Below are 24,612 nucleotides of genomic sequence, written 5' to 3' on the forward strand. Positions count from 1 at the left end.
ATAGGGGAACAACCAGAGGGGAAAGCAAGAAAACAAGAGAGCTACTGAAAATGCAGAAGAGCTTGAGAAACAAGTTTTTACTTGCTTTGTTAAGAGAACGGAGTGATCCCTTTTAAAAGGATGGGCGACTGAAAAGGACGGGCTTCTGGGACCGGGAAATGAGAATATTTCTTGTATGCAAAAGTTTTCATATTTTCTATCTCATAACTAACCCCCGGATCCTTTTTCCCAAAAATTTTTACCCAAATAAATATTGAAATGACACCCTATCCCTCTTTCTCACATCACGGTCTCTATCTAAACGCCATCTCTCACCTGACCATTTGGAGTCAACTTGGAGGTTGAATCCATAAATTGCAACTTAGCCCGAGCTATGAGCAGTGACCATGAATGCTATTGCTGGTATTGATGAGACAGTGCAGAGAAGGCAGAGAGAAGCGCAGATGGTGGCCGCTCGTGGTGGCTGAATCATTAGAGGTGGCTTTGGTGGTTTCTGGCATCTGGATTTAAAAAGGAAAAAGACAAAATATGGAAAAATTGGACAAGTTGACAAAAAAATGAAATATAGAGACAGAAACTGGGAGCGCTCACAGGAATCATGGTGGGATTCTAAGCCCTCTAAATGGCACCCGGATCCCCACCAGACTCCACCGCGAGGCGACCAAGCTCCATGACTGGCAACGGAGGCCACCACCCCATCTCATCTGCATCTCTCCATCCCTATATTTTCCCTAAATCTCTTTGTCCCTCCAATTTATCATAATCATGCTCCTTCTCTCTAGGGCACAAGGGAACCAGAAATTTCAGACAAGATCTCAGCTCCTTGGCTTCTTTTTTGCTCACTCTTGCTGCCTCTTCTTTGCTCTCGAGAGTCGAAAGCAGGTCCCCTGCAATCTTGTAAGGACTGGAGTCGTCGTCACTAAAAACACGAAGAAGTCCATTTTTTGTTGGGTGTGGGAGAGAGGGGGTAGAGAGAGAAAGAAAATAGGAGAGAGAAAGTTCAAAGAATGTGGAGGGGGTATGCTTCATCAACGAGAGCTGCATAGGCCGCCATTTCTTGCTTTTTCTTCAACCTCTCAGCTTTCACATTTACTTTAATGTTTCTTTCTCCCTCTAGAAATGTTAGTCAGTGGCAACTGGCTAACTTGCTTTCTGGATTAAGAATCTGATTCGGCAAGTAGCATATGATAAATTTTTATAATTGTTAGAGAGAGAAGATAACTTTGCGAGAGAGAAGATAAATTTTAAAAAGGGAAATTTTCTATGGGGCTTTGGGTTTTAGAGAGAGAGATGGGGGTTTAGAGAAAGAGATGTTGATGTGAGAGAAAGGGTTAGGTGGTCATTTTAATATATTTTTTGGGTAAAAAATTTCGAGTCAAAAGGATCCACGGATTATAAGATAGAAAATATAGATATTTTTCCTACCAGTAATTTTCTTAATTCTTGAGTCGGACGAGATAGATAAGTTAAAAAAGGGGATATTTTCGTTAAAGCATAGTGCCCTGTATTTAGTGTAGTATGTTGTGAGAACAGCGAGATGGAGAGTTTCCTATGATCTTGCATGAGCCACGGAAAACTTCATTTCGATCTACTATTCGCAATGGGACCGACCTAAGATTTGTCCAGATATGGGTCGAGGCTCAAACTTGGACCCAAACACTATTCGGGTCTAGAGGCATGCCCAAATAATAATATTATTTAAATATTATTTAATATATAATATTTAATAATATTTAAATAAATATAACCCATGTTTGTGGTATTTGTATGATCTAAAATTTTTCGCACACTCTCTTCATCTCAATAATCAATCCCTAAAAAAAAAAAATAGATTTGAACCCTAGATAAGGTCAAAATGAGTCACCTCCAACAACGAATCTAGACCATTCATTTAGTGAATTTCAAGATCTTAGCATGTGCAAACTCAAATCGCTTTTATCTTTTTTAATATTGTTCATCTAATGATAATAAAGTCATCTAGACAAATTGGAAAAGAAAAAAACAAGCCTAAATCTAACCATCTTAACAAAATGGACGGCCTATGTTAATTGGGCTAAACAAATAATTTCTAGGTTCTATTTTCAAAAATTTTTTTTTTGTGATTTTTCATTAGAATGAAAATAGTGTATATTTTAAACTTGAGCAATGATTTCATGTGACCGTTATATAGTAATATGATGCAACAACCTTAAAAAACCATCTTACGTCCATTTGTTTGATCCAAAATTTGAAATATACACTCTTTTCATTCTAATGAATAATCACAAAAAAAAATAAAAAATTGAAAACACAATCTATAAAGCATTTTTTTAGCCTAATTAACATAGGCCATTTATTTTGGTGAGATGCTTAGATCCTAGCCTTAGAAGAATTTTTTCATTTCCAATTTTTTTTGGATGGCTTTATTGTCATTAGATGAACAATGTTAAAAAGGAAAAAAATGATTTTGAGTTTATGAAGGCTAAGATCTTGAAATTCACAAAATGAATGGTTTATATTTGTTTTTGGAGGAGACTCATTTTGACCGTATCTAGACTTCAAATTGAACTCTTTTTTTTTTTTTAAATTGATTATTGAGATGAAGAGAGTGTGTGTGCAAAATTTGAGGTCATACAAATACCACAAACATGGTTTTCTATAAGTGTCGTTGCATTATACTATGATACAGCCGTTGCATTGGATCATTGCTCTTTAAAATTTGGATCAAACAAATGGCTCTAACATAGTTTTTTAAGATTCTTGCATTACATTACTATGCAATCATTGTATGAAATCATATTGCTAAGGGCAATGATCACATGCAACGGTTGTATCATAGTATAATGCAACACAACTTCTAGAAACTCATATTTGTATGACCCAAAATTTTACATACACACTCTTTGCATCTCAATAATCAATCCTTAAAAAAAAGTTGGATTTGAACTCTAGATATGGTCAAAATGAGTCCCCTCCAACAATAAATCTAGACCATTCATTTGGTGAATTTCAAAATCTTAGCATTTACAAACTCAAAATCACTTTTATCTTTTTTAACATTGCTCATCTAATGATAATAAAGTCATCTAAATAAACTGAAAAAGAAAAAAATTCCTTCTAATGCCTAGATCTAACCATCTTATCAAAATGGACGCCCTATGTTAATTGGGCTAAAACAATACTTTATAGGTTCCATTTTCAAATTTTTCTTTTTTGTGTTCATTAGAATGAAAAGAGTGTATATTTCAAAATTTTGGATCAAACAAATGGCTCTAACATAGTTTTTTAAAGTTATTACTATAGAGTTAACTAATATCTATACTATATTATTAAGCCTGAGTTAAGGTGTAGACACATATCATAAAAAATAAAACTGAACCCTATAGGGCACGTGACATTGAAATAGAGAGATTGTAGAGTATTGATATAATTTCTGGTTTTTGTCAAAAAAAATAGATGAGATAAAGACTCTCTTTCTAAATATGGCGTTGGTAGTAGACCCAAAAAACGAATATCTTTATTTAATTAGATATATCTTTATTTAATTAAATATATCTTTATTTAATTAGAAATTTCCTCAACACTAAACTTTAAGGATTTTGAATGAAGTATAAAGATATTCAAATTTAAAAGATTTGTAATTGCTTAGACATATTTTAAAAAAGAGGGGTCATAATGAAAAATTTTCATTATCCCTTCGACATGTCACGTGATTGAGAGAGACCAGTGTTTTAGAAAATAAAATATTTTGGATCCATTCATTTTAAAAGGAAAAAGAGAAAGTAGGAGATATCGATATTAATCTAGGGAGATGTTGATTATGTTGTTTTTAGATAAAGGCTATGTCACGTGATTGGAAAAAACCAATGTTTAAGGAAAGGAAATATTTTGGATCCATTCATTTTAGAAGAAGGAAAAAGGAAAAGTAGGAGATATAAATATTAATCTAGGAAGATATGATTAGGTTGTTTTCACATAAGGGTTGAGTTCATAGGAGAGTCAAGGTCATAGGACATTGAGTTCTTTTCTTTGTATATTATTTTATGTATCCTTTTCATCTTAGGAATGCATGTGTTTCTATTTTTAATTAATATTATTTATTTTGTATTTTTTTAAACTTAGTATGTGCTTTATAATGATGGTTTTTATTTTCAAAGCACATGTCGATGCTTTAAAATTGTATTTACACCTCAATTAAAACGTACCCAAAAAAAACTTAATACTTTCTATTGCAGCAAAATTTTATTGATTTAAAAATTTAATATTTTCTGTTATAGCAAAATTTTATTGATTTAAAAACTTGATATTTTCTATTACAGCAAAATTTTCTTGATTTAAAATTTTACTACCGATTTGAAATTTTTGATTACCGATTTTCAAATTCTCCTTTTTCATTAGTAATTCAATTGTTTGTTGTTTCCTTTAAAGATCTTTACAATGAAATGAACTTCAGTCATATTTAAATACTAAATTTTGTTATTTTTAAGTCATAAAACATCATGCTTGATTTAGTACAAAAATAGCCAAGGTATGCTTCCATATCCTTTTTTATTTCTAGACAAATACATTTATCCACTTGTCTTAGTAATTATAAGTTTCAAATTATCAAAAAAATCATTTCGTGCTTTTATGCTTTGTAACTTATCTCTTATAATTTTTATGTTTTACAAATAAATTATACATATTTAATGTAAGCCTATCGGTTTTTAATCCTTCTAATTGTAAATTTGTAATTACCCATGCTCAAAAAAATATTTCTGACTTATTTTAAAAAAACTATTGTATTTTTTAATTTTGAAAATTAATTTTTTTGTCTTGACTATGGAAAATGGTGACCAACGCTTTTATTTTTAAAATTGCCTATAACTTATTTTAAAGTATTTTTAAAGTTATAAAAAATAAATTCTTTTTCACAATAAATTATTCTTTATTAGCACTTTTAACAAATAGCTTTAATTTTGTTTTTGTGTTCTATACTTTCTAACATTACAGCAAAATTTAATTTTTGTTACAAATTTTCAAGCATTTGAAATTAAATACCTTCTTTTTTAGTTTACAATTTGTAGTTCTTAATATTGATAATCATTAATATCATTATAATTTGTTATTAACATCATGTATTATAATTTGATTATACTTTTTTAGGCTTTTTACTATGGATTTTAAAAATTTTAAATAGTTTGTGATCCTCATAACTCTAAATTTTGACATAATTTTTATGGGATGTAGTATAATGATATTTTCGTTCCAACTACCATTACAAAAGTACATTAAATTTTTATTATTGTCTTTTTCTTTTTTTGTTTTTGGTTTTTCATCTCTCCGTGCGTTTTACGTTTAAAAACATATCAATGATTTCTTTTATCTAATGAATATGTTTGTTATTTTTCTCTCCTTAACACGTAAATCTACTAGTTTAAATAAGGGAAAGGCTTCTATGTGTCCACAGACTCACATCAAAAAATGCATGCCCCTTAATAATTTATTTTTAAAAAAAAATCTAATCCTAATATTTAGGGAATATATAATATTTAACATGTAGATTATTAATATGCAAAAATAAATAAATTTTAAAAACTAGATCTGATATTTTTTGAAGAAAATATGTGAACTCTAGATTTTACTTTTTCTTGGAGGACTATTATTTATAGTTTGGACCTACACCTTTTTTTTTTGTAGATGGTGTAGATCTCCAAGCCCGCATGGTAACTAGTGCGGGCTTGGACGAACCAAACAATTTCCCTTTAAATAATGCATATATATATATATATATATATATATATATATATATATATATATATATATATATATATATATATTAAGATATTTAAATTTCGTTTTTTCTTTTGATCGGGTCAATCCGGTCCAAGTCCAAGTTTGGGTCAAGGTCCCATAATTTTTTTTCAGGTTCGTCGGTCAAAAAAGGGTAATGAGAAAATTACATAAAAATCTGTTATACTTTGCGTTATTACCAAAATAGTTTATGTTATTAAATGTACGTCTGTTTTTTACCTTTTATAACGTAATTTTGTTAAACAAACCACTTTACCTTTTTTCTGATGTTGAACATTTGAATTTGTGGGATTTTTGGATGTTCATCATCCGAAAATAGGCCTAAAGTTAGATGTTAAATTTCCTATTTTCGGATGCTGAACATCCAAAATTAAGGAATTTTCGGATGTTTAACATCTGAAAATACCCCGATAGTTTAACGTTAAGTATAATATTTTCGGATGTTGAACATCCGAATTTAAGAGATTTTCGGACGTTCAACATCAAAAAACGAAGAAGACGAAAGTTTATTTTACTATCAGGGTATTTTTTGATGTTGAACATCCGAAAATCTCTTAAACTCGAATGCTCAACATCCGAAAATGTTATACTTAACGTTCAACAATTGGGGTACTTTCGGATGTTGAACATCCGAAAAAGAGTAAAGTGATCTTTTTAAAAAATTACATTATAAAAGGTAAAAAATAGACATACATGTAATAACGGAAACTATTTGGTATATTCGTAATAACACAAAGTATAACGGATTTTTATGTAATTTTCTCAAGGGTAATTAAAAAAAAATGCTCAATATTATTTGTAAGGAAAACTATACAAATAGGCCATATATCTTTTGTACAAGAAGGTGACAATCATTCTTGTCCCTTAAATTTCAAAATAGGCGATTGTAAGAGTGTCATTGAAGTGTGCGATTTGCATACAGATGCATCCGTAGGTGTTGAGGTAAGGTGCACCTTCAAATTCTATCATGGTATATAATTTTGTTATAAAATGTTCTTAGGATTATCTCAAAATCTATTTTTATATTTAATTATAAAATTTTAATTTTAAAAAATGGTTAAAATCAAGTAGATCTATAAACATATGAAAATCTTGAAAATGGATCGTGTAGATAATATGTTGTAAAATACACTATTTTTTAGAATTAAAATCTTTTTATTTTTCATAGTCATACATCTCGATGTCGAGATGATCAATCAAAGGGTTTTTCAACATTAAAACTACCTTTTCCGATGGATTTTTTAGGGGCATCCGTAGGTCTACATCATAAGGTAGCATCCTTATATAAATGTTTTCTGTCATTGAATAGGCACAAAGTTCTAATACAATTCTCGGACTTCATAACACACCCAAACCATCCAATTTGACATCTAATGAGTGTGAATACATCTGACCTAGTAATAAAGATAAATGATCTCCTTGTAGATAATCTCTATTTTTAAAATGAGATTTTACAATGAGACTATTTATCTTTATTTCAAAGTCATAATTACTACTAGCCATTGTCAAATTGGATGGCTTGAGATATGTCACAAAGTCCAAGACTTTTTTAATTTTTTTTTTTTTTTTTTGGGTAATTCAGTGGGGATGACGAGCCCCTACCTATTTTTTGAAATCGTTAGAGGTTTTTTAATGCGTTTGGTGAGAATGAAAGCCTACATCTTAGCTGGGGCAGAAGTGGTGCTACCACCACGACCCCAACCAGAACCCCATTCTCACTTTTTTAAAACTTTGAGTCTAATTAATAACACATTCATAACCAACCATTTTAAAACCTGACGGATCGGATGGGTTGTGACCTACTTGTATTAGAAGTACTAGTGTTATGCATGTGATCTGATATAGTTATAATTGAATAATTTTTCATTTGGAAACAACATTTTCGAGAAGGCAACATTTGATTATTAAGTTATTTTTAATAGAATAAGAATGATTAATTATATTCATGTTAACTATTTTTGACAAATACTATTAATTGATATAAAATAAAAAAGTATAAAAGTTCCATTATTTATCAGTAAATTTATATATTTATCACATACTATTGTAATAGAATATGTAATATTTAATTGAAATATTGATAATTAATTGATTTATATAATTATATTTAATAATTTATTATTATTGATGAATGATATTACCAATTAATTGAAAAAAGGCTTAAATGATGACCAGAATTCATGTAGCTGACTCCAACTGAGTTGCGAAAAGGCTTAAATGATGATGATGATGATTATATAACTATAATAAATCAGAATAATGAAAACATACTGCACATTTATGATAGCAATAAAATAATGTCCCAAAAAAAAAAAACACACAAGTTACATATAATTATAGTTTTATCATTAATATCATAACTAAGATTATGCTATAAATAAATAAAAATTCCATCAAAAATAAATAAAATCCAAAATAACTATCGAATTCATAATTTGATGGTTGGAATTAAATAAAAGAAATAAACAGTCAATGCTTACATGTGAATTTACAAAATTGGGACTTCAAAAAAAAAGAGTTACACTTGATGTTTCATCTGCAAGTCACATTAGCAAATAATAGAACTATCATAATAAATGAAAAAAAAATCCTTAATTTTTTACAATAATATTTCAAAGGAAAACCCTGAATTTTTATTAAAATTTAATACCCTGGTATATAGGGATATGAGCTCCCAACCAATAAAAAACATACATTATGATAATTTATCCGTCTCAATCAAGTTACTATTTCCCATGTCTATGTTTACGGACAAGCTTTTTATGCTTCCAATACAATATAAAACTTATATACTTCCCCTTATCCAACCATCCATTCTGAATGGAGGGCTAAGATTGCCCCAATCACAATGTCACGTCTCTATACTATTTTATTTTTAATTTGTTTTTCTAGAAACTATTTTAACATCAAATTTTGTATGTCCAATCCTCTATTAAATTCGCACTAGCGAAAAATATAAAAAAAAATTTTCAATAATATAAAATAACCAAAATACCTCTGGAAGTTTCAAAGGGTATTTTGGTCAATATATTTTATCAAAAAATTATTTTTAATATTTTTTATAGGTGCACCCCAATGAGAAGATGACACATATCAAATTTCTTATTCATACAATTTGTATAAAAAAAACTAAAAATAAGATATTTTGCGACATCAAATCTAAGATCAAACGATGAGTGGCTCTCTTAATCAAAATTGAACTGGATGGTAGGGAAAACATACATCTTCTATGCTGTAGAGGAAGTATAGAAACCTTTTCCTATTTTTAATGGGAAATATATGGGTTAAGTAAAGAAATATGTATTAATATCACCTCTCACCCCTAAATATCTCCTACTCACTCTTTCCTTATCTCTCGCAATCCCTTTTTCCTTAAATCTCTCCCCCCTCTTATTCTTGAAATTAGGTATTGATCAATATATAAATTCTTATCACGCTTTTGTATATAATAAGGCTAATGCTTCCTTAATGGATTAATATAGGAAAAATTATAAATACCCCCCAATTTCAACTTTCCACACATACTACTTCAGTTACTTTCTGCATTATACCCCAAACTCCAACATTCTTTTCTCTTATATCTACGCTCAGTCAAATAATCAATGAATTTTAAGATCAAAATGCCCCTTATTCTTTCTCTTCCCCGTTTGAAAAGATGTCTCGTGCTACCTATTTGCCTTAAAAAATTCACTCTCACTCTCTCCACCATCTCTTCCATTCTCTCTTTGGCCCCCACTCTCATTCTCATTCCCTTTATCCATTCTCTCTCTCCCTACCCACCATCCCTCCAATTCTCTCTCGATACCAAATGATACAAGACTTGAAAATACGGTCCAGTAAAATTGGCGCCAGACCAAAAATTTTTTTTACGGTCTACCAAAAAATGTGTCGGACCGTAAAAAAAAAATTCAATAGTACAAAGTGTGTCGGACCTCATTTTTTAAGCCTACAACTTACTGGAAAATTATTGGTCTGCCGAACCGACACAAAATATGCTAGACCGCATTTTTTTAGCCATAAGACTTTTGGAAAGTTACTGGTATGGACCGAAATTTCGGGGTTTGGCATTTTATAAAATAAAAATATCAAATTTGTAAAAAGAATAAAAAAAGCATAATTAGTAAGCTAATAGTCTCAAAATTGTAAAATTTGAAAGGATTTTAGTAAACCCAAGAAGCTAATAGAGAAAATTTCGAAAAGGGGGGTAAAGGTCATCTTCCCTTAATCTAATTATATTTTATTGATTAAATAACGTAAATTTAATTTATTGTGTGAATCAGAAATAAATAATATTATCATTTTGCTCGAGTAAGTTGAATAATTTGAATAATGATAATAGCATTTTTTAATTGTTGTGGTTTTATACCAGTTAATCATAGAGCTCTAGACGTTGTCAAATTTTAAACACTCTTAAAAATGTTGTTTAACCAAATGAGTTTCTTGTAATTGTTGTAGTTTGGCACTATATTTATTTGTGCCGTTACCATTTAACTTAATTATATTTTATTTATAAATTTAATTTATTGTGTGATTCAAAAATAAAGAAGAATATCATTTAGCTTGAGTAATTATGCTTTAGTAATTTGAATAATGATAATAGTATTTTCTAATTGTTGTGTTTACTTCCATAAATATAGTGTTGTATACAATTGTGACCATTATATATCTTAATTAATTGATTAGCAAAATATTAATTTGAAGTATAATGACACTTACATAAATAATGTATTAGCATTGTTCACTAGTAAGGACGAATTATATATAATTAATATGTACCTTATAATTAATACAAAGAATTAATAAGCATAACATATTAGAATGAAAACTTATATTCATAATAATTAACATGATTACAGATAAACTTTATAGTTATTAAAATTTCGTAATGACATTGGCAGACAAATGCAGGAGTATACGAACATCACATCATTTGGAGAAACACTTTGGAAAAGACAAAAAAATAATCACTTTGGAACCATTTCATAGCCACATAAGATTTTGTGATAGCATTAGAAAAATGCTAGGTATTCTTCTCGGGTGACCTGATCACATTAACCAAGGCTATAGAGCCCATTCAACATGAAATGACTCACCAAGACTCCTTGTTCATACAGCTGTTTTTGAACATTCCAATTCCTTCGCTGGACAATCTTCTGCTCCACAACATGTTCCCTTGTCTTTAGAAAAGTCCTACTGACCCATTGAGTTCATGATACTTCTTTCATTGAGTAGTCTCACAGATGAAGGATGTGGAACTTTTGTCGATGTTCTGTGCGTACATCCCAGGTCTGAGTAAGGCTATTTCTAAGAACTAAAAGGTATACCATTTAGGCCCACAGCAAACAAGTGCCTCTTCAGTGCTTACTACAAGCTTGAACTCAGGCTGAGCTCATGCTAAATGAAACTATACACTCTCAGTTCCCTCATATCCAAATTTGTAATTTAACAGAAACTCTATTGGACTCCTCCTGAATGAACCAACAGGTTCCATTTAGATATGCACAAAACAGTAATGCAAAGTAATGATTGCCCGATATTATTCTTTATAAGGTGGCAATATAGATCATGCACGGCACATGTAATCAAACCCTTTTAGTAACTATATCAGTAAGTCTACCACTTACAATCCAAAAACAACAAAATAAAGTTATTACAAGTCAAGAATCCTAACTTGCTGCCATCTAGCAAACTTTTTTTCATTGATAAAAATCAGAAAATTACAACAACTAAATGAATAAAGAACAATAGGAAACGTTCTACTGGAAAAAGTTGTCTTGGAACACCTCCAAAAGATTTTAGCACATCCCAATCCGGATTACCTAACTCAACGACGAACCGATCATAATCCCTGCTGAATTTTCTTAAGATGGAAGCTTCATGACAAACCAAGAATATTAGATGGCTAGAAGGGAGCAAAACCAAGTATGTGCCATGAAGGCGTGGCACAACACAATATGACTCACATTGCCAAGTCAAAACTAAGGCTAGGAATGGGCTAGGCAGCCATGCCTGGCCCTAAAAAAACAGAGCCTGGGCCCTAACATGTTGCCCGTAAGCCTGGCAATGGGCCACACCTGGACTGAGCCCACATTGACCGTGGCCCTTAATCCTTGAGCCTGGCCCAAGCCCAAGCCCGGATCACGATCAATGAACGATGGACAGAAGATATTTTCAACACTCAAGCCTAACTTTTGCTAGAATTTGAGCCATGGATGCCTTCTCAAAACATAACACAGAGGTATTGGTCTGGTTCCATCCATGCTTGAGAAAATGCATGGGGACTTAGCTTAGATTTTGGGGACTTGAATGATTGACATCAATCACATTCCTATTTCTTAGATATTTAAAGATTAATTCAATTTTCTTCTTTCCAAAAGAATAAATAAGTAGTGTTTCTAAGAAGGGTCCCAGTAAGAGCCAATGCACCAAATTAGAGGGAAAAAACCAAAACAGAAAAGCTAAACAAAAAGAGCCAACCTCAGAATAGCTTTGTTTGGTAAATAAAACTAAAAACAAAAATCCCAATTAGAGAGAATGAAGCCAAACAAAGTCCCAACTACAGAGAAAAACGTTAAACAAAGTCCCAATTAGAGAGAATAAAGCCGTATATAAAAAGAAAAAATAATTAAAGTCAATAACATTCCAAAAAAAGGTCCCAATAATGCTCATAACTCAATCCTCTTGCTCTAATGGACGAGAATCCTCCCCCTAGTCGATGGATTCCTTCCTTGTCAAACTTATACCAAATAAAATAAAGGTTTAGCAATAACCAAAGTAGCAATGATAATCTACACAACAATTAATCAACTTCAAAGATTAAATAGCAATGATTATAAAAGCAATGACTAACTAACTTCAAATGAAAAGTAAGTTACATACAGTATGCAAGCAACCAATCTTAGAATACAAATGAAAGCCTCTACATGCTTTGGCTTCAAGGAACTCCAATACAAATTAAGAACACGACCTCCAGTGCTAAATGTAGCCTCTGAAGATACAGATGAAATAGGAATCGCTCTGATATCACGGGCCATGCAAGAAAGAATAGGGTACCGAACTGCAAAAGATCTCCAAATATCTAAGATTTCAATGTTTTGTTTGTTGTCGACCCTCAATTCTTCCAGGTAATGTTCTAACTCGTTCTTTGTTTCTAGCACCACATCCACACTTAGAAATCTCTCTAAGGGTCTGTTTGACACCCCGATATCCTAATATTTCAAGACAATATATAATCTATTGTAATTTGAATTATACAATTAACATGCCTAGTTTGATAGGACTAAATTATATCTTCTTATATTCAGATAACCTCCAAATTTCTGAATCACCAAAAGTTCAATTTTTTTTTTTGAAGCTGATCCCCAAAAATTCAAGTTGTACTTGAATTTTGTGGGATTCATTATAGCGTCAAATTTTTTTTTGCATCTTTCCCTCTTCTCACCCACTCATAACCGTCTTTTTTCTCTTTCTCGTTCCAGTCCAACAACCCCTTTCCTATCATTCAACTGAAACTCTCTTTCTCTCTATTTAAAGACCCTCTCTCTCTCCCCCTCAATGGAGCCCCTCTAAACCCTAATCTCTCTCTCACCACTTAGTTCAGCCCCCAAATCTCTCTCTCTCTCTCTCTCTCTCTCTCTCTCTCTCTCTCTCTCTCTCTCTCTCTCTATCTAAAGCATTAACGAGTTGCACAGAAAGATGAGACATTGAGAAATTAGAGTGGGAAACAGTGAAACCATTTTTTCTACTAAGCGCCGTAGATAGAACTTATCAACTGATCAGAGAGAGAGAGAGAGAGAGAGAGAGATCAACATCTTAGAGAGGGGAGTCTCATTCTGTGAGAGAGAGAGAGAGAGAGAGAGAGAGATCAACATCTTAGAGAGGGAGAGTGTCGTTCTTCTCCGAAAGAGAGAGAGAGACATCTTACAGAGGGAGAGTGTAGTTCTTCTACTCGCTCAACATGTGAGTCAGAGAGAGAGAGGGCCATGTTTCGAACTCTCAGATTCCACAGAGCTGCAGCAACAGCCATCATCTCACACTCAAAGCTCTCACGCCCTACCCCACACACCCTAATTCCCCAACCTCCATTACAAGCTCACCGCCCTTCTCTTCTTCTCGCTACAATTTAAAAGCCTGAACCTCGAAAGATAGCACAAACATCACCCTAACCCCTCCTCAGAACCTCAACATCTGCTGCTGAAGCTAATTTGAAGCTCTAAAAAGCAAAACCAGATCAGGACCCATGCAAGAACTAGAGCACTTGATTCCAAGCCTCCTTGATGATATCCCCATATCCTATGCCCTTCGCCTTCCATTCTTGTACCAGTCGATTGCCAGGTCGGTCTCGTCGTCAAACAAAGCTTCCTCAAATATGTGCCAAATATAAAAATCAAACTGGTTGAATGGTTGAGAGTGTGCCACTATTTGAATTTTTTTTATTTTTTGTACCAATCAAATTGGGCTAATTTTTTGAGGGGATGTCTGTCCAGGAGTATTTTGGTCATTTGTTTTGGTGAAAAGTGTACATGCCCAAAATTTTAGCCGCATCAAATTTCTAAAATCAAAATAAAAATTCAAATAGTGAGGTGCTTGCAGCTGTCTATCAAGATCAAAGAGCTGAGAGGGTCACCAAATTTATTATTGAAAACATGTGACAACCTATTGGAAACATTTTATGTAAATAGGATCAACGAAAAAGTTTATATAAGGTCAACCTTATGCTATAAAAGTAAGGAGCACCTAAAAAACCCACAAGAAAAAGGTGTTCCAACACTGACAATCACTCAAATTGATCATCTAGACCTAAAAAAAGGGATTTCATGTCCTAAAAACACATTAAATGAACCGTCAATTTTCAAGGCTTTTATTTTATTTTATTTTTTTGATAGTCAATTTTCAAGATTTTCAATTCATTAAAGATCAACTCAATCTGAACAACTTTTGGAGATTTAAATTTCATAATTTGGAGTGGTTATAGATTCTCAGGTCATCATAGGGGCTTTTCGTACTGGAACTGCATCTTCTAGCAGGCTTTGGTGTATGCATTAGTTCTGTTTTTCTAAGGTTAAGGCCTTCTATAAAGTGCACTTACACACACGCACACACGCATACACACACACACACACACACTGAACTTTCACAATTCGAAAAACTTAACTCAGCAAGTTCATTGGGTTTTGGCCGTTACTGAGTTGGCCACCAAGTTAGAGATTTTGAATCCTAACTATAAGTGTTTGATGAAATTCCCTTGAGAAAATTATGACAAATTTGTTGGAACTTAATCAATTAAGCCCTTGTGCCAATTGGATACAAAATGGCAGATCCATCTCCCACCTCACCTGTCAACTACACATCTGCTTGTCCTTAGTTTTTCATTCAATGACTTGCAATCTGAACAATTGCCCAATTCTATGAAAATGATGGATCTTGCAACTATAAGCCTTCCAACTTGACCCAAAAAATGATTACAACAAACAAACATCCTAGTCATTTGCTGAAACCAACAAAAATTCATTTAATATCGCTAATCCTTTTTTTTTTTTTGAGAACTGTTAACATGAAAATTCATTTGATATCGCTAATCCTTGGCTAATGGTTGTCATGGTTCTGGAGTTTAATCTTTCTAATTTACCTAGTTGGCTAAACAAGTTTCAAGGATCATTTGGAGAACCTTAGAGTTATCATATAGTTGTAGGAGTCTCTTTACCCCTCTAATAATGTTCACACTTTAATATGCTTATGAACATGCTCTGGACATCTATCCTTACTTTGGGCATGTATCATGGATCTTAAAATATCTTAGATGTTTATTACATATGCCATCCATTGTCTGCTCACTTGCAGACCTCTACAGTATACTAATCTACCATAGCACAGTGCATCCTTTCTGTCCATTGATTGAGCATTCTAGATGCATGTATATAGCATACCATCCACACCTTTATGTGGTGCACTGATCTATGGTGTGCTTGCTATCTGATTTCATTTTTCAAACCTTGAACTAAACCAAGACAAATCTATGTTCCAAACTCCTCCACCTCATTGGTATGATTTGGGTAACTCCCCAGACCATCCAGCAGCTTTACACGGCTTTCCTTTCTCTTTTCCTACCAAAAACTGGGCATAATCTTCGGATGGCCTCGATCTTTTCTTTCTTGTGGGTCATCTGGGATGAAAGAAACAGCCACATCTTCTGAGCACTTAACCACTCCCACATGCCATTTCGGAGTGCATCAAAACATTGGTCTAAGAGAATGCTGCTATGTGGCAATCTAGGCTCCTCTATTTTCCTCTCAAATTGCGGGAACATCGTGAATCTCTCCACCAGGTTTCTTACCAAGACATTTGCGTACCCCCTCCCCAGGGAACCCTAAAGCTCAATGCCGACAGGTGCTCCCTCAAAAACCCAGGGCCTTAAGGCTTGGGGGGCAGCCGCACAGACCACAAATCTGAAAAATTATCCTCCTCAGGCTTCATTCAATTCACTGAATCCACCACGATTAAAACAATAGTGGAAGGGGACTTGTGGACTATGATCTCCTAAGCGGTAAATCAAGCCCAATCACCTTGGAGATTGGCACACCTCTTTGACCATATGTTGTACTTTGCAATAGCTCACATTCAACCGCATTCTGACCAAGGAAGGAGCAGTTGCAGGACTGCTGCCTGTGCTTTCACAGCCTTGAAGTCTCTTCGCGGTTCTCATGTCTTCTCCCCTCTTCCTCTCGCCTCTTTTCTCTCTCTTCACCCCACTCTCATTCTCATATCTTTTGTTACAACCCCACCGCTTATAGGCTGGTTCCTTGTAGTTTTTGTTTTTTACCGCCTTTCTTTTTGAACTCCTTTTTGTATAGAGCATCTCGCTCTTGTGGATTGCCTTCTTGGTAATTTTGCATACCATTTCTATTTATCAAATCAAGTCAACCTTCTCCAAAAAAAAAAAAAACAAACAGAAACACAAGCACCATAAATCTTGATATACTTGCAGACTCCTAAAGCCCTTGATATAAGGAAAAAGATGTCGTAGCCAATTTGATCCAATAAAAGGAAATCCTTATATGTGCTCCTGATGTTGTCAAAGACACTGATACAACAACTTCAAAGCCAGTAAATCCCCTAACCAACAACCACTCCAACCACATTACAAAGCAATACAAATGCTTGATATACCAGAAAATCCCATTCCTTTATGTAAGGAAAAAGTTATATGTTGCTAAGATGACCTGCCATAAGAAACAATCTGTATGGGCTCCTAATGCTCTCAGTAACACCCATTATTAAAATCTTGGCCCTTAGATCTCTGGTGTCTCATACGGTACCCATGAATCCCTAAAGATACCAGAGTCATAATCACCCAACCTTCCCAACATACGAACTCTAAGTCAGTATACTCAATGTAAGGTTTCGTGTAAATGCCTTTCCTTGTCTCAGTCGCATCGCCTATGATGAACCACTGAACTAACCTTGTAGCCATTGCATCCCCTGGATATACCAACCTGATAGTCATTTCCTACAACATTCCAACTTCTAAGTCATTGTATTTCATGCACAGGTTTCATCTGAAATTTGCTCCCTATCCCAAGGTCTAATCACATCACCTACATCGAACCATTAAGACATACACGAGAGCTCAAGATATGACAAGTTAGCAGTTATATTGGTTATTAAGATAACATGATGTGCTAAATACTCATGCACGTGTTTCTACTGCTTACCCACCCACCAATCATGCTATGATAGATTGATCTTCCATGGAAAAAGAGAGAGATATTACACTTGACATAATGAAGGAAATTGTTTCCACAAGTAGAGTTTGGGAAACACAAGCCCCATCTAGGACATATACACATCCTCTCTAAGAGCGAAAACAGAAAGCTTACGTCAGAAAGGAGATTCTTGACTTCAGAAAATTGAATGTCAAGCAGCAAACTATAACCACTTAATAACTTATAATGAGCAGTAGCACCAGGAACTCCTTGTAAGCCTGCAATGTAGACTTGCTGATCACTAGCAATACAAACTATAAAACAAACAAAAGCTACCACATCTCTATGAAAATCCAGTAAAATCAATCCACATTGCCCCGTATAAAATATATTATTCTATATTTACGAACTTTACATACACATGACAAAATAAATTGAGCATTAGAATCTTCCACCCAAAAGCTATTGCATCTAAAAGTTCATTAGAAGTATCCTATTGCCACCTTAGGTTGGTATTGTCTGGGTTTCCGAGTGCAAACTGGGATTGAGTACCTGAAAATTTGGCACGAAAGTGAATGCCTCATAAACATGTGCAAGAAATTGCTCTATATCATTTTTTGTGTTGTAGGGTGCTCAAAAAACCAAAGCCCCATTGGTTAAATCTTCACATAGGTTTGGTTCAAATAGGAATTAAACCCTTAACCAGAACAGGGTTGCAAACCGCTATCCTTCTTTGTCTCAGAGATGGTAGACAGAAAATTTATGGATTCCTCATTAGGAGCCATAGAATCCAGCATTTGTGAAGGACCAGTTTATTTCAACTGTTTTCCAGGATTTTCTGTTTCCCTGTTTGATCCTCATATCATGAAAGTCCTAACATTAAATTTGTCAACAAATGGCTTCGACATGGATGTTGGGTCACAAAATGTAGCCGTCACATATAGAGTATGTTATAAAGTCATGACTACTATTTGTCCCAATGTTAGGAAAATAGATACTAAAGGCCAAACTGTTCTTTTCCAAACAAATGTGGAAAAATCAAATTTAATTACCCCCAAGGCTATTTGCTGGGATCAGGTTAACTTACCTGAAAAATCGATTTTACCTTGTGTTGTTCAACCTAAACCAATCCAAAATCAAAATATCAGTCAAGTAACTCAATATGCTGAAGGAAAGGTAAAAATACAATTTTCACCTTTGCTCACGACATTTCTTGATCAAAACAGAATTCCTAGACAGCCCCCTAGGATGCCTAGACAGCCCCCTAGGATGTCTTTCTCCTCCGTTCCACAAACAGAAAATGAAAGAGAAAAAACAAAAAAAAAGATATTATTATAGAAAGGCTTGATCAGTTGAAAAATCAACAAGTTGTTCAACCTACCTACAAGGTTGATATCCCCTCAACTCGAAATGATGAAAATTCTGAAGGATCCTAAGAACCTACTTTCTCTGACATGGGAAGTTCTAGTTCCAATATCCCTGAAGGACATGTCCACATGCTCAAAATAGAAGAATTCAAAATTAATTATGAACTTCTAAGAAAAGATTTTCATTCTGAAGAAAATAAAAAGGTAAGACAATGGTTTCTTAATCTAGCAAACCACTGATAAAATTTTTTGATGGTGAATACATTAAGATTATGATAAAAAACAAAATCAATATAAGATTTTCTACTTGGCTAAAATATTACATGAATTCTAAAAACAAGAAATTTCCTAATAATTCGTACACTCCTAAATCCAGGAACCATGCTACTGTAGCCATACTTGCAAAAATTTATAAGACACCAAATGGAGAAACTGAAGGTATTCACCCTTCTGAAGGAGCTATCGAAATCAATAAAGCTAGAGTTGTTCCTTATAAACAAACTTATGCTCCTAAAGAAAAAGGAATGCTACAAAAACCTGTCAATCTTGAGAGCCTCAATCACATAATTGAGCAAAATAATTATACAAATTTATTCCTTCAAAGTTTAGGACAACAAGCTACAAGAATAGAGAAAAATCTAGAGGATAAACCTTCTACCTCTAACCAGATTCCACCTTCTACAGAAAAGGAGAAGCTTAAAACAGTTCTATTTAAACCTGCTATTCCTATCTCTAATAAAAATATCAAGTTAGGACCAACCCATAGAGAAAAAAATGAATTTTATGAAGAATTAGTTAATAGACTTGCTACCCTAAAAATCAATGAAAAAGGAAAAGAAAAGGAAAGTACTACTAACATGTTGGAAGATGTTAGTAACGATGAAATCCTCAAACTTGAAGAAATGTTTAAAGAGGCATCCCATAATCCTGACCAGCTTAATAGAATAAGCTACGGAACCAAAACTAGGCCTACTGCAACTTCAAAGATGTACTATCCTCGTCCTTCTCCTGTCAATCTTAAATATGAAGAAGATAAATTTTCTAATGCAGTTCAATATGATGGAAGATCCATCATTGAGTGGAATATTGATGCTCTATAAGAATACCAAAAAATGAATTTAATCAAACATATGGTAATGTATGCAGAAGCATCTTCTAATCATGGTAATAGAGACCCTGATATTGCAAGATCCATAATCAATGGATTCACAGGACAGTTAAAAGGATGGTGGGACTTTTACTTACGAGAAGATGAGAAAAATACCATTTGCTAAAAAGCAAACCCTTAGTATTGTCTACAATCAAGGAGTTAAACAAGAAATACCTTCACAACAAGATGATTGTGTTAATACTTTGATCTATACTATTGCCCTACATTTCATACGAGACACCTCTGTCTGAAATGAAAGAACTAGAGAGCTTTTAGAAAACCTTAAGTGCCCTGATCTCTCGCATTATCGATGGTATAAAGATGTTTTTCATACCCAATTACTTACTAGAAATGATGCTAGGGATGTCCATTGGAAATCCCAATTCTTAAATGGATTACCTGCTTTGTTTAGAGAAAAGTTTAAAACAAAGCTTAAGAATGCTAATGGGGGAAAAGAAATCCCTTATGAAAGTTATACATTAGGCCAGCTAGACAACGAAATATGCGCCACAGGCCTAGAACTTTGTACTGATCTCAAGCTCAAGAGACAGTTAGAAAAACAAAAAATTACGCACATTCATCGTTGGAGCAGTACCTTTGGGGGCCATCTAATAACCCAAGTAGGTGTCCACCCACCCACAAAATGCTGCTACTTTGTGAATTGTGATTGAGATGAAAACTAACAATAACAATGGGCATCCACCTCACAAATTTACAGCTTTTATTAGTGTGCCAATCACATGTTGATCAAAATATGATCCAAACTGAGGTTCAATCTCTTAGCATTCAGAAGAGCACCACCATAAGAACAATTCCCTCAAAAATAGCTTAGGTTATTACAAGTCACAAGCATACACCAACGGCAAAGCAGCATCGACAAAAAGTAGCAACCTAGAGTTAAGAGAAAGAGCAACAAGCATAACAGTGATAGGTGAACATTAAGAGAAGTGAGTAAGGCAACAAGGATAAGCAATCCCATGCAACAAGCAGCAAAGCTTAAGTACGACAGAGTGTGCAAGAATTGTGAATATAGGCCTGAGGATAGCAGAAATGGAAGCTTCAAGGGTGCCCATTGTACAGAAGAATGCGTATAGTAGCGAAATTTTTGGAAGTACCAATATTCATAGAGCATTCAGACCAATGCCAAAGAATCCAATGGCAACTCCTACAACATCCCCAGTAACTCCTAAACCGATAACGATTCCAGCTTCTTTCCAATGCACTACATTCAGAAACAGAGACAGACAATGTTAAGAATCAAACTAAAAGCTCAAAAAGCTTCTTCATGGGATTTTTTTTTTTTTGATACAAAGCCAAAAGTTTCACCAACCTGAATCCATATCAGCAGTCGGAAAGGAAAACAGGGGAAAAGAAAAACCCCATCACAGCCATCCCTCCCACAGCCTTAATCTTCTCTATCATATCATTTGCCTCCTCCTTCGTACACCTTTGTTTCAGAAGAACAGGAGCCTTCTCAACTAGTTCCTTGGCCTCCTTCAACCCTAAATTAGTAAAAGCCCTAACCTCCTTGATCACCAGGCATCAAAATTTTCAAGCTTAACATCAAATGCAGTCTTCTCAACCTTCTTCTCCTCCACCTTTGCAGCTGAAGCAGAACCAGAAGGGAAGCCATGGCATCAGAAGCAAGTTCTTGAATTTTAGGTGCCCTAAGCTTCTCCCTAAGAGAAGGGCCAACTTGCCTGAGCTTGTCAGGAGAGAGATTGGCGATTCGATCAGCTAAACTGATAACTTTATCAGAGGGAGGAGGTCTAGGCCCAAAGGGATCGTAGAAAGGGGGAAGCTTGTATTTCTTCGGCTTTGGCTTGGAAATGGACTTATTGTAGAGAGAGGGCAGCTCCCATGATTGGGCTTTGGCCTGGCCTTTGCTGTAGAAAAGAGGCGAGAGAAAGTTGCAGAGGAAACCCCAGAGTGGAGCAATTGGCAGAGCCTCATCGTGTAGTTAGGGTAAATGATTCCAATTAAAAGGCATGGAATTAGAGAGTGATGAGAAGGGGTGAAATGGCACACAAATGCAGTGGAGGAATGCCAGAGTTGGCTTGCGAGCACAAATAAGGACGAGAAGGCCAAACTGGTTACAAAAAAGCAGTCGATGCACGGTTAGGGTTTCGCCAAACTGGTTCGAGCACAGCGCGACACGGAGAAATACAGAACAGGAAACCCACAAGGAATGGCCAAAATTCGGATGAATTCGTTTTAGAAACTCGGACCGGTGAGTGCCAGTCATCGACTACTTCAGTATGAAACGATTGTTTAAAAAAATAGGTTCTCCGATTGAGCACCCAAAAGTCCATCCAGGTCGGTGAATCGATCCAGATTGTATCAAATTGGAATGGATCAAATTGGTTGGATCAGCTTTAAAAATTATTATAAATATTATTTTTAATACTTCAATAAAAAATAAGAAGGTACTACATTATATTAATTATAATATTATAATAAACGTGATTAAAAAAATAAAAGTATGACCCTCACAAATAAATAAATCTAATGTATAATAATTAGTGTTGATAGAAATATAGAATTTAATAACATAAATTTACAATCATATTTTAATAAAATTAAGAAAAATAAATAACAAAATTCATATTTGCTATGTGGGATAATTGATAAAGCAACTTGAAATAAATTTTAAAGTAGTATAAGTTAATGTTATTTTTCTCTGTTAAAATATCTCATAAACTATTTTTTTTTTAATGTTCAATAAACTAGTATTAGTATTATTTTTTGCTTTTTTTAGTATTCTATGAGCTAGTACAACAATTTCATATAATTATGTTAATTTTTGTAAATTATTATATAAAATTTTATTTTTATAATTATATGTTATTAAAGATTAATTATATATACTTTATGTTTGTATATTATAAGAATAAAAATAAAAATAATTAATCTTAAAAAACATTATAGACCATATCATTTTATAGATATCCTTGTATAAGAAAAAAAGATCTATTTATAGAATTTATAATGTACGATGATAAGGTGACTCACCCCTCTTATTGATGGCCCACCCATCCCTACCTAATAGTATTAAATTAATTTTTTTGGGTTGAGCTGTGAGATTATAAACCTACTTCTTGAGAGATGTGGGATGAATATAAGCATGCTTCTAGAGAGAGAAAGAGATGAGTTGAAAGATGTTATTTTTTGGGTTGGGCGACGGATATAAACTTGCTTCTGTTTTTTGTGGGACGGATATAGCCATCTCTAATTCAATGCAACAATACCATCATTCGAGTCGCCGATTTTTCAAACATTGATATGAAATACGCGGAACCGGTCAATTCGTCTCTTATAAAAACTTTCTATCAATTGTTTAGTATCAAAGAAATTAAAAAAAATTTTAAAAAATAATGTATAATAATTTTTTTTTCCTATTTTTACCCATTTACTTTCCAACGGTCAATCCTCAAATCTGACAAAATAATAAAACTCTAGATATCATTTTATCTCTGTTTTGCTCATATCTTTCTTAACCATCCTTTCATCTCCTTGCAGGATAAATAATATCTTTTAAACTCCCTCCTAGGGGTGGCAACGGGTCGGGTTCGGCTAGATTTGGACTCACACCAGAATAATATTCGGGTCTAGGCAGTGTTTAAAAAAGTAAATTGGTGAAACGAATCGGTCATACCCATACCTGTGTCGGATCGGTGGATCGATCAAATCGGTAAATTTTGTCATAAATGTTTTTCAAAAAATCACTATAAATCTCTAAAAATAGTGTTTTTTAGTTTTTAAAAGAAATTAAGAATGGTGCATTATATACTTTCATTATTTTGTAAAAATAGGTAAATAATGAGTTGTCGTTTTCTTTCTAGATGTCTGTATAATTATTAATTACAATATAGTTTTATAATATTGCATCAAAATAATTTTAAAATATTAGAAAACACTTCCATATTATAAGATTAAAAAATAATTTATTATATAAAGTGAAATTATTAGTGCATCAAAGTATCAAATATTTATTAATGGGTGTGGTTTCTATAAGGTTGCAACTGTAAAAAATCCAATTAACACGCACTTCCAAATTTTATCATAATATATAATTTTGGTTTAAAGAATTCTTAGGATTATCTCAAAATCTATTTTTATATCTAATTATAAAATTTTAAGTTTAAAATATGATTAAAATAAAGTAAATCCATAAGCATATGAAAATCTTGAAAATGAACGGTCTATATAATGTATTGCAAGATGCACTATTTTTGGAACTCAAAATCTTTTTTTTTTTTTTGCATATTCATATATCTCGATGTCGAGAAAATCAATTTATAGGGTCTTGCAACATTAAAACAAGCTTTTCTAATGGATTTTTGAGGTGCATTTATAATTCTACATTTTAAGGTTGCAACCTTTTATAAACTTTTTCCTTTATTAATTCGCTTTACTGATCCAAAATTATCACAATCTAACTAACTATAATATTATATACTGAAATTGAAATTGTTGGTTTATATTTTATAAAAAGATTATCAGAAATATATTTTAATTTTCGTTCAATTAGAAAAAACCCTTAAGTTTCATAAACCTCATCCACACCCTTTTTTTTCAATTTTAGGCTTTCTTGACCAAAATAACCTTTATGGTAGCCATA

The 24,612-nt window shown here is 33.2% G+C and overlaps 1 pseudogene across 1 annotated transcript; it reads right to left on the bottom strand.

Moving 5' to 3' along the window:
- Positions 1-16,515: 16,515 nt before the first annotated feature.
- Positions 16,516-21,951, bottom strand: LOC18446585 (uncharacterized; annotated as a pseudogene). The gene is made up of 3 exons (XR_016041522.1): positions 21,322-21,951; positions 21,107-21,213; positions 16,516-18,026 (listed from the first exon to the last, which is right to left on the bottom strand). The product of XR_016041522.1 is annotated as an uncharacterized LOC18446585 (transcript).
- Positions 21,952-24,612: the final 2,661 nt, after the last annotated feature.

The sequence above is a fragment of the Amborella trichopoda genome, chromosome 9, assembly GCF_054954075.1.
Source record: "Amborella trichopoda isolate Santa Cruz 75 chromosome 9, AtrichopodaSantaCruz75HAP2 v2.0, whole genome shotgun sequence".
Classification (NCBI taxonomy): domain Eukaryota; kingdom Viridiplantae; phylum Streptophyta; class Magnoliopsida; order Amborellales; family Amborellaceae; genus Amborella; species Amborella trichopoda.